Below are 12,555 nucleotides of genomic sequence, written 5' to 3'. Positions count from 1 at the left end.
ACCAAATCCACTATCTTGGATTCGGCCGAACCCCCTAATCCTTTGCAAAAGATTCGGCAGAATCCGAATCCTAATTTGTATATGCAAATTAGGTGTGGGAAGGAGAAGCATTTTTTACTTCCTTGTTTTGTGACAAAAAGTCTCACGATTTCCCTCCCGGCATATGCATATGCAAATTATGATTCGGATTCGGTTTGGCCAGGCAGAAGGATTCGGCCTAATCTGAATCCTGCTGAAAAAGGCAGAATCCTGCCTGTATCCCGAACCGAATCTTGGATTTGGTGCATCCCTAACTATCACCATACTTATTCAACCTGTAACATGAATCCAAGAAGTAAAATTGGAAAATTATCAAGGAGACTGGTGGAAGAAAGCTCAACAATACTACATAACTGGAAAGCAAACCTGAAGTCCTTAATAAGAGTGAAAAATTGGACTACAGCTAGATATGAAGAAAACAAAAGTTAAAATGAAAGGGAAGACAGCTAAGAGTTGGCTGTATAGACATTTGCCTACTAGGGTCCTCCTATAGCAGTCAAGAAAAACAATGCAAACTAACCTTGGCAGAACCAAGGAGAAAGATTTAGAAAAGATCTTCAAATGTACTTTGAGGGTCACGATAGTGTAGTATTAAATGACTGAGTTACCACTAGCCGTTATACTGTATGTACCACACCTGGCTACAGGGTACAGAGGATGCTGTGTATGTGGTCATCTTTAAATCTGCAAATAGTAATTTTTATGAGGTGCACTTTGCACACTGTGGCCTGCAATTTAGCAATGACTGCAGGTCTTTGTGTTTTGTTTTGGAGCACAGAGACCTGCTCCTTCCAAGGAAATACCGTGCTGACTGCTTTAGTCAACACTGTATTGAGGAAGGGCATGTTGGTGTCTTGCCGATACACATAGGCATCCCCATACCCACACCCATTCAGATGCACAAGTTAATTTAGATATTCTTGGAAGTATGCTAAGTGTGAAGACACACAGATCTTATAGTAGCAGCTACTTGTCATGGCTACAAAATAGACAGTAGTGATAATTTGCTTGACTAAGACACTACATGTGTGTAATTCTCAATAGTGTATATGACAGGGTATTTTGTAGCCACAAAAAGTAGCTGCTACTAGTAGTGATCTACCCATGATGTTGAGCCTAATTAGTATAATGTACACTTGGTGAAAAAATTTAAATTGTATAAATCTATCCTTTGTGGTAATAACAAAGTTGTATATGTAGTCAGTCGCTTTTTCCCTCTATTCATCATTCATTGATGCCCTATCAAAGGAGGAGGGTAAGAATCAATCTGTATAAGTGAGAGAAAATGTTTTTTTTAGGTTTCATAGTCTGGCTTCCTATTTCAATTGTTAGGGAGCCAAGTTAGGCCTGGAAGGCATGCTGTAGCTGTTTGCTTACCCCGGTCTTTCCTTGAGTTTATCAAACTGAATGAAGTTACTGTCTACTACCACATCAGAAAGCCATTTCATTCCATTAAGGGGCCAATTGTGAAAGTCTGGCAATTCCCAAAAATGTTGGAGGTTGGAGTTTCTCCAGAGGGATAGGTGTGTAGATCATATTAGCATACATACCATGCCATAATGAGGGTACTGAGCACTTTGGATTTCATTTTGAAATCTGACATGGGGCTAGACATATTGTCAGTTTCCCAGGTGCCCCCAGTCATGTGACTTGTGCTGTGATAAACTTCAGTCCCTCTTTACTGCTTTACTGCAAGTTGGAGTGATATGACCCCCTCCCTTTCCCCCATCAGCAGAACAATGGGAAGCTAACATAGTGATTGGCAAATCTGACCCGTTTCACTTCACTGAAAATTTGGCCAAAAATTCGCCAAATGCATTGAAGTCTATGGGCAACATTTTTCTTTCACCCAATGGAGTCTATGGCAGTCTTTCTAGCAGCAAACCCTAGCAAAAAAGAACACCACTCAATAGTAAAAATGCATGTCCAACTGGGACATTGAGTAGTAGAAACAATAGCCTGCCTGAAAGCAATGCCATCCTGAAATGGTGGCTCTTCCTGAAAGCACATGACCTGGCAAAATTATCTGAGATGGCTGCACACACACTAATATTACAATTAAAAAAATACACTTGTTGGGTTAGGGGTGACATTTTACAAGGAAGAGTGAATTATTTACAGTAAACAGTGTAATTTAGAAATACAAACTACACCAAACATGACAGAATCCATTTAAGGATCATCATATTTAAATGTAATACAGAATACATTTACCTGTGTGCAAGGTAAAAAAATATATACAAACTCGCAAGACCAGAGACCAACAACACCAGGGGTTAATGTGAAAATGAAACAAAAATTTATGTAAGCAAATATTATATTTATATACACACATACATACACACACACATCTAGTTATCTAACTACTTACCTATTGTCTATCTTGTGTCTATTGACTGATGTCATCTATGATCGATCATCTCTTGATCTCTTGAAAAGAGATCAGCTGTCTACATCTCTTTCTGTATCTATAATTGTATCTCTCTCTCATGTTTCCATTCAGACTTTTGTGAGTAGCTGCAGCTAAGGGTGCTTCAGTAAAACTTTTTTTAATAACTGAAAAGCGTCTGCTTTCAGAAAATGTTTTGTAATATCCTTATATTTGTATATTTTTGTATTATTTATATTTAGGGTAACTGTTGAAATACTACACGTCACAGTTTTTGTGGCTAGTGTGTGTGTTTTTCTGGTTAGAAAGAAAACCTTATTTACGGTAAGTGAATTGCCGCATGCAATGTATACCTGTGCTGCATTCCTGTGCATGCCCAGACTGTGTCACTTGAGAGTTTTGTTTATGTCCCAGTGTACTCTCCAAATCCCTTTGAAGTGATAGTATGCCACTGTCTTGAGCCATTGTAAGATAATAAAACCTTTAGAAGATGACCCAACTGACTTGACACATGCCAGCGTATTGCACTAGTATAAACAAAGTGAATCGGTTTTGCAATGGCCATAGGCATTCAGTTAATCTTTTTCTTATTCCGTGTTCAATTAGACACAAACATAATAGTACACTTATTCTGTCTTGAAAGTCACACAAGCTTGTATGTTACTGCAAACCATGATATGCTTAAAAAAAGTGAAGCAATTGTTTTCTGTTTTTATCTATCTACTCTATCTATCCATCCATATCTCTGAATTTATATCTCTCATTCATATCTCTGTCTAACTTTCTAGTAAATGGGCAACAGATTTCCAACCAAAGACAGAATGGATTATAGCAAGTTGGCCATAAAAATTTGATTTGCAGTAGAGTCTGAGTGGACTGTATTTCATTGAGTCTTGCCAACTTGTACCTCCCATTCACATTTGACAGCACAGGTTCTGTCCCTTTTCTGCCCAAAGATGCTCATTTAATGTGCCAGTTACAGCACTGCCATGTGTTTCTCATTATAACTTAAGGGAATAGCCAGTGGTGGTGGAGAATATGCCCCATATGCCATTAATATAACAACAATAGTGAAAATGAGCCATTTATTAATCTGCTTCCTGCCTGCCTCTCTTCTGTTCATCTGTCTATCATTGTTGCTTGTCAAGTATAACTTAAAGTATAACTTAAATGTCTAGAGATGTATCCTCATATGTTCCTGGTCATCCTGTCCTCTGAAAGCCAAAACAGTAGAATGATGAGAAATAATGGCACATGGAGCTTTTGTAGCCCATACAAACTCAGTTCTCACATCCAACAGTACCTTAGCATTACAGAACATGGGAATCACCCTATTCAAACCAGTCCAATCACATACAATTGCAGTGAACTGGTTTGAACAACCTGACCCCTGTGTTTGCAACACTACTTTTTTTTTAGTGTTTTGACACCTGTGTGAGAGAGTGATTTTAAGCAGACAACAAAACAGCCAGTTTTGGCGTTATTAAATATAATAAGGAGATCATGATACAGGTACTGGAAAGGAGATGAAAGCAAAATGAACACAGTCAAATGTATAAAGGAGGAAGTAAAATGTTTTGTTGGCTCCTTGTCTAGACCTTCCTTGCGTCCTGTTATTCCAATTCAATGCTGCATCCAGGTGGCCAGAACACCTGCTGTTGGGACCCAAATATTTTATAGGTCATCTGCACAGTCCCAGTCTCTATATATAACACCATCCATAGTGTTATGTATGCCTGCCAGTAGGCAAACAACAAGAGTTTGAATGTATAGGATGTAGGATTAAGCTATACCTCATAACTGTTACTGACACATATTTTCTGTTCGTCCCTGTACTTAAAGGAGAATTAAACCCCCCTCTGCTGGCCCTCTCCCTGTCCCCCTGTTACTCCAGAATTGTGTCCCCTCTAGGATTACTGACTACATGCAGAGTGAGTGCAGCGGAGCTCACAGGCCCCATCTTACGGCGCTTTGGTAATCTTCGGGTCTTCTTCCCATTTGGCAATTTCCGTCACATCCGGTGCATGCACAGTTGTAATGAACCGGAAAACTGCTCCAACTGCACATGTGCCACTCACTTTACGAGGATTACTGAAGCACCAAAGATGGCGCCCGTGAGCTCCGCTGCGCTCACACAGCATATACGGTCAGTAATCCTACAGGGGACACAATTCTATGGTAACACTTAATAGGAGGAGGCAGGGAGAGGGGCTAGTGGGTACTTATCACAGTGGGGGTTGAATTCTCATTAAATTACAGTTTACTACTTGCATCCACAGAATAATTCTAGAATTTGTCTTTTCACTATACCTCCAGGAAGTGACATAGCATTGGACACCCACACTGACAAACATTTGGTATGGCTGATGCATACCTCCATAAGCAAACAATGGCATTGTGTAGTTGCCTCATATCTCTGTTATTCTCAGAAGTTATTTGAATTAAAATGTAGGATTTAATTGTATAATCGGAACTTTACCTTCTGGGACAGTTGAACTGTTATTAGGGAGATTATGAACTATGGAAGCTCAGTGGAATAATATTTTAGGGTACTGGCACGTGAGGAGAAACACAACATTGTTTGATAGCTGTACAGTTACAAAATAAGCACAATATAAACCTATGCTGAGCTGTTACTTTGCACAAACTGTGCCTGTAAACTTTGGCAATATTTGACTATTTGCTTGGCTGACTAATTTCATCTGTGACTCATCTCTGAATCGTCCATTATTCTATCTCTTGGATGACTGATTCCTAGCTCTTACCCTGGCTACCTCTCTCATTACGGTTCATTTTCAGACATACAGCACCATGCTGCTATGTGTTTAGCAAAAAGGGTCCACCCTATTCTTTTTTCCTGTCTACATCCAGTTGCTAAATAATCCTTGTACCGTAAATCATGTTGGATGGATCACATGAGTTGAGAGTAGGATTATAATATAGTTACAACACAATTAATTCCATATATATATATATATATATATATATATATATATATATATATATATATATACACACACACATATTTGAGAAAGGACCAAAGTGGTACAGATACATTGACGATAAACTTTCTTTTTACACCTCATTATGAAGCCCAGGAGTGCATCTGCTATCTTGATACTGGTATATATATATATATATATATATAAAAATATAAATAAATAAATATATATATATATATATATATATATATATATATATATATATAAACAAACAAGGGAAAGTTGTGCTCACCACTAATTTTTAAAAACCAATAGGTGGGGGTGCCAGTCCTACACTCAAATTGCATCTGATTCATTAAGAATTCTATTGCTTCATTATACTTCATTAGTCCTTTGTAAAATGTATAATGAAGCAATAGAATTCTTTATGAACCATATGCAAATGAGTGTAGGGCTGGCCAGATATCCGGTGACTTAGTTATCCAGTTTAAATATATTGCAATATATGGACAAACAATCCTTGTTTTGTTTAAAGGGTAAGGCATTTTTAGTAGCTGTATGCACAAAATGTCTCAATGTCTTAAATATATTCATAATGGGTTGAGTGCAGAGGACCTCTTGTATTTGTCTATATATATATATATATATATATATATATATATATATATATATATATATATATATATAAACTTTTATCGGCACTCACCACGTCTTCAATCAAGGGCCGGGTGCTGACCATTAATATCACAGTTTCATAGCAGAAAGCGCTCATGGCAAATCACTAGCTTAATAGCTGTAGTAAAAAAGCATTATTAGTCCATTATATCATATCTACGTGTTTCAATCTGCAGGAGATCCTGATTTCGATCTTCTAGATCTCGTAGATATGATATAATGGACCAATACAGCTTTTATACTACAGCGCTTAAAGGAACTGTTCAGTGTAAAAATAAAAACTGGGCAAATAGATAGGCTATGCAAAATTAAAAAAAGTTTCTGATATAGTTAGTTAGCCAAAAATGTAACGTATAAAGGCTGGAGTGACTGGAAATGTAACATAATAGCCATCTGTTGAATCCAAAGCCCCAAGCTTGTGTTTGTGTAATGCTCTGTTTGAGTATCTTAGGATGAGTATCTGTTGATGTCTTTAAATGGGAATATGCTTGTTTGGGAGGTCTGTTTTTTCAGATATGAACTGTGTAGGAACAGGTACTAGATCTCCAGAGAAGTAGGCAGGACACCAAAAGACTCAAGAATGGAATACAGATCAAATTTTGACCCATGCAGGGGCCCAAAGAACTATCAAGCCTTCCCCACAAGCACTAGTAGTTTGTTAACTCTTTTATTATTGGACTACATTCAATTTGGAAGTCATTTTAGCATAATTTTGAACCATTGTGACCCATTTTTGGGGATGAATTCATTGGTGAGGAACCCTTGATTCAATACAAGAGACAGCATGCTGGTTATATACACAATGAGAACTTTAACACAGAACAGCCACCACGCCTTTATTAATGTTATAGTTTATTTAGCAAATACAAACTTTCTCTTAAGCTAGATAAACACTACAATAAACAGGAACAAACTGAACCAGGTATGAATGCCAATCAGGAAGTATAACAAATAGGTTCTATATGTTCATTTTACTTGTATTTATCTTGCTTTTGGAGTGTGGGAAGAAACTGGTGCTCACGATGGAAGTTAATTCAGGACAATGAGCAGCAAGTTAAACCTGCACTAAGCCACAAGGGTCCATTTGTATTTTGGGAGGCAAAGTGCAAAGTGCAAAAAACAGAGTCCAACATTTTTTTTTACTTTGAACCCTGCCTTTAAATCTATTCAAATTGCTACAGGTCTTTGGGATCTATTTTAAGGGAACAGAGACCAGTGGCCTTTGACATAAACTGTGGCCACTGATATAAATACAGCCCTGCCTGCTTTGGCAGTGCCCTGTGACAGGCAATAAGAAAAGGGTTGGCATGCACCTACCGACACTGCACTCTGCACAGGATTTTATATCCAATGTGAGATGCAGAGAGCAACCAGACCATGGGCAGCATGCCCTGCATTGGCACTAAGGGGCCATGATGAACCCATGATTGGTGCATTCATCAGGAGTATACAGAACAGAGTAAAATTGCAAACAAAAATAAAGAAAAAGAATAGCCAGAATCCAATCTAGGGTCAAAATCATTGGTGTAGCCACAGCAGGACAGATAGATATCCATCACAGGAGAGGGTGTAAAAGAGATACTTTGAGAGTTGCTATTTGAATTTCATTTAAGCTATATAGTACCAGTAATATCAAAAACTGTGCTCTGTACAAGTTTTTTTTTTATTATTCTCATTCATTGCAAGGCTAGAAAATAATACTGCTTCAAGGCAAACTGGTTTTGCAATTGCCTGTACAGGAATCAGAGCAGAGAGGAGACTACACCATGTAAAGCTGGCCATAGATGTTGAGATTTTTAAAAGATCAGATCCTGATCGTGAGACCACGATCTTCTCAGAACGATCGTACGAATGTACCATCAACTAAAAATTTACCAGGAAAACAAAGGGGAGCTGCCTGCTTGGCCCTGCAAACATAGATAGATTGTACTAGGACCGACAAAGATTTTTTGACCTGGCCGATCAATTTCCCGACAGATGTCGGCCGAAAAATCATAAGATGTACGATCGTTCGAATACCACTAACCGCACAATAATTTCGAAGGATTGGTCGGGCTTCCCTAAAATCGGTCGTTCGGCAAGAAGAATTGTCGCGTCTATGGGGAGCTTAACAGTTGTAGTCCCATTGCAAAGCCTCCAGTATTGTGCTGGGGTTTGATTTAGGATACCTGTAACTAGTGCACAATTAAGGGAGTTATTTATCAAAGGTCGGAATTTTAGTCATGTGACTTTTTTAAAACTGTAATACATTTGATTTTATTCACAATTGAATGGTATGTATTTATGAAAAAATTCTCTAGAATTCAATTGAATAGTCCCAACCCAAAAACTCAAATCAAATTCGAATTGTCCAATTTTTTTTTTGACACAAGCCATTTTTTTGATGCGCAATATTTTTTTTCTCCCATTGGAGTCTATGGGGCATAATTTTTGAGGCAAAACTTGGCAAAACTTTGGCTCAACATACAGGGGCCGATTCACTAAGCTCGAGTGAAGGATTCGAATGAAAAATACTTCGAATTTCGAAGTATTTTTTGGGTACTTCGACCATCGAATGGGCTACTTCGACCTTCGACTACGACCTTCGACTTAGATTTGAACGATTCGAACGAAAAATCGTTCGACTATTCGACCATTCGATAGTCGAAGTACTTTCCCTTTAAAAAAAACTTCGACCCCCTACTTCGGCAGATAAAACCTACCGAAGTCAATGTTAGCCTATGGGGAAGGTCCCCATAGGCTTGCTAAACTTTTTTTGATCGAAGGATGTTCCTTCGATCGTTGGATTAAAATCCTTCGAATCGTTCGATTCGAAGGATTTAATCGTTCGAAAAATCCTTCGATCGATCGAACGCACGTTTAGCGCTAAATCCTTCGACTTCGATATTCGAAGTCGAAGGATTTCAATTTGAGGGTCGAATTTCGAAGTATTTTTTACTTCGAAATTCGACCCTTAGTGAATCTGCCCCTAAAACTTTGAAACAGTTGTAGAAGCTGAACATGGCAAACAAGCTTCATGTTTAACTTTGGCTAATGTCCCAAAAATCTTACTGCCAAACCTAGTCTTTTTTAAAAAAAAAAGTAAAATGGATATATAACTCTAAATAAATAAAACATGTCTTTACATAGAAATCAAACCAGTTAAATATATGTGTTATTGTAACTTATCCAGTATTTTGGGCAAAAGGAATTAAATATCATTCCATAAATTATTATAAATGTGCAGATCACACACTATTAGGGTAGGGGCACACGGCGCGATTTCGCCGCGATTCTGCGCTAAGCGAGTTGTCGCTGCGTTTTTTAAGCCGAAATAGCTTTGCTAACTTTGGCGCTGGCGTCAATGCAAATCGCGGCAAAATCGCTGCGCTAATTCACACGCGGCGATTCTTTTTCTACTGTCGCCCGGAAACGCTCAGCGAGGCAACTTCGGGCGACAATAGAAAACGAATCGCCGCGTGTGAATTAGCGCAGCGATTTCGCCGCGATTTGCATTGACACCAGCGCCAAAGTTAGCAAAGCTATTTCGGCTTAAAAAACGCAGCGACAACTCGCTTAGCGCAGAATCGCGGCGAAATCGCGCCGTGTGCCCCTACCCTTAAGTCTTAGATGATTCTCATCTAATATGCAATAATTGCCTTGTTTTTGCTTTGTGATACATAAAACTGTCATGGGATATATTATCCAGAGTACTACAAATTCAGCATTATTATTTCCTATAATGTCCTACCTAGCCAAATAATGCTTCATTTCTAAATGATTTCTTTGTTATAAGAGAGCAACTTATACTCGGGGGCCGATTCACTAAATTCAAGTGAAGGGTTCGAAGTAAAAAAACTTCGAATTTCGAAGTGTTTTTTGGGCTACTTCGACCATCGAATGGGCTACTTCGACCTTCGACTACGACTTCGAATCGAAGGATTCGAAGTAAAAAATCGTTCGACTATTCGACCATTCGATAGTCGAAGTACTGTCTCTTTAATAAAAACTTCGACCACCTAGTTCGGCAGATAAAAGCTACCGAAGTCAATGTTAGCCTATGGGGAAGGTCCCCATAGGCTTGCCTAAGTTTTTTTGATCGAAGGATATTCCTTCGATCGTTGGATTTAAATCCTTTGAATCATTCGATTCGAAGGATTTAATCGTTCGATCGAAGGAATAATCCTTCGATCGTACGATAGCAGAATTTGCGCTAAATCCCTCGACTTCGATATTCGAAGTCGAAGGATTTCAATTCCTAGTCGAATATCGAGGGTTAATTAACCCTCGATATTCGACCCATAGTGAATCAGCCCCTAAGTGTTTTTACTTCCCCTTAAGGCATGTTGCACTGCATTACGAAAATACCCCTTATCTGGTAAACCCTAGGTCAGGGTAATATATCCTATGCCTGTGCTAGTGACATGTGGTTTGATAAGTAATACAGTAAAGCACATATTGATTAATTATGCTTCTGTGATTCCTGTATAATAATATCTGTATCTATATAATTTTGTGCTGAATATACTGTATAAGCTTTGTGTAGAACTGAAAAATCTATGCTGCTAAACCAATTATGTTATATTATTTTAGAGATATACAAAAAATTGGGGGTGATTCTATGTTATAAATACATTATATATAACGGTCGGGCAAATACAAGGTCCAGTACATCCTTAAAGTTGTTTTAATATTCAGCACAGTTTAAATAAAACATGATTTTATAACAGTATTGTACGAGAATCACAGACTTCTATTTTGTTTTAATCAAAATAAAAATCTAAATGTTGCCACTAACATAAATAAAGGCTATATATATTATTTTTTGTTTTTTAAAAAAAACCCATTGTGAATTAGCTCATGCTGCTTTAGAAAACAGTTAAATTTCATGGAACAGCTTCACCCCAAACAAAACCCTTGTAGTACTGTCTCAAGTGCAGATGATGCAATTTGAAAGGAAGAATTTTTTATGTTTCCCCTTGTGTTTTCCTTTCCTGCTTCTTCTTTTAATAATGATTCTGCTTCTTCATTTAATAATGTTCTGTCCTACTATCTTTCATTATTCTCCTATCCCCAAATATTGCTCTAAAGGTTTGTATACTACTAAAATTTCCTTTTTTATAATCCTACTGACATAAATCATGTGTTGCCCTCTCCCGGGCATTCTTTATGTTTAGGAAAATGACGAAACCCTTAGCAAAAAAGAATCCAGCCCACATAAAAGAATTAATATGAAGGGGAGGTGCTCAACCTTCAATTTTCATTAAACTTAGTTGGTAAAGGAACATTGGATTGCACTAAGCAAAATTTACACTACAGCCACCAAAACTTCTCCTTCCAGTAATATTGCTTAAAAATAACATTTGAGACTTAATAAAGAAATGCCTTGGTAAACCCCTCTAACTAATTTATAATTACTAGTATTAGTACTAGTTTCTGTCTTTAAACCCTTATCCTTTTTAAACTCACACTACATAGTGACTTTAGCAAACAGAATTTGCAGTAAGTTGGACCTATATTTCCATCCTCTGCTGAAATGGGATATAATAATAATAATTATATATATGATTCAATATCACTATTAATTTAAAGTGTTGTACCCACAGTGAATTCTTGCTATGCAACTTTTTCACACTCTAATTTTGGTGCCAAAATGAATAGCTCAAAATGCAAAACATTATTTGATCTATATTAGTGTGTTAATAATATAATAATATAACTTCACGTGCACAAGGCTTTGAGGATCATCAAATATTCTTCATTATTTTATATATATATATATATATATATATATATATATATATATATATATATATATATATATATATATAGTGTTCACAGCAACACCAGCATTTGTATTGTTTATTATTTTTTTGGTTTTGTTGTTTTTTCTTCCTTATTTTGCTAATCCTACTGAATATTTAAAAGGCAATAAAAGGAGGATCTGACGGTCTTCCTGCAGTCTGTATGAGGATTTTAGTATCTGTAGTCCATTTATTGCCAATGTTGACAAAACAATGGAACAGACAGCTTCCACTAATTATTCAATGCATTTATTGCTCTATCTCACTGCCTCCAATGATGGAAGGTGCTCTAAAAAATTAGTATGTAAATTCCTGCAATTAGCATGAGGAAGAAAATGGGATTTGCATTGGCGATAGGTGGGATCCTGTAACAATGTATCACTAACTTACAGATCACTTCCCTATCCATGAAACCATCACGTACAGGTTTAAAGCCCACTTCTGCAAGGAACAATAAAACACTTTCATTTCTTTTTAGCATTATTGGGTGGCTGACATTATAGATACAAACACTTTAACCCATTAAACACTGAAATTACCCATAGATTATCGGACACCTTTACATCTAAATCATCTGAGGGGAAAATGTTTTTATATTATCTATCAACACTAGACTAAGACTCGTATGTAAGCATTTGTTCATTTTAGGGCAAATAAAGGGAAGCAATAGTTATAGTTACAAATTCTTGTCAAACGTATCCCATCTATATGTTTCCCCGCTGCTAAA

Source organism: Xenopus laevis, chromosome 1S (assembly GCF_017654675.1).
Source record: "Xenopus laevis strain J_2021 chromosome 1S, Xenopus_laevis_v10.1, whole genome shotgun sequence".
Classification (NCBI taxonomy): Eukaryota; Metazoa; Chordata; class Amphibia; order Anura; family Pipidae; genus Xenopus; species Xenopus laevis.
The sequence above is the reverse complement of the archived record's forward strand: the minus strand, read 5'-3'. Positions refer to the sequence as shown.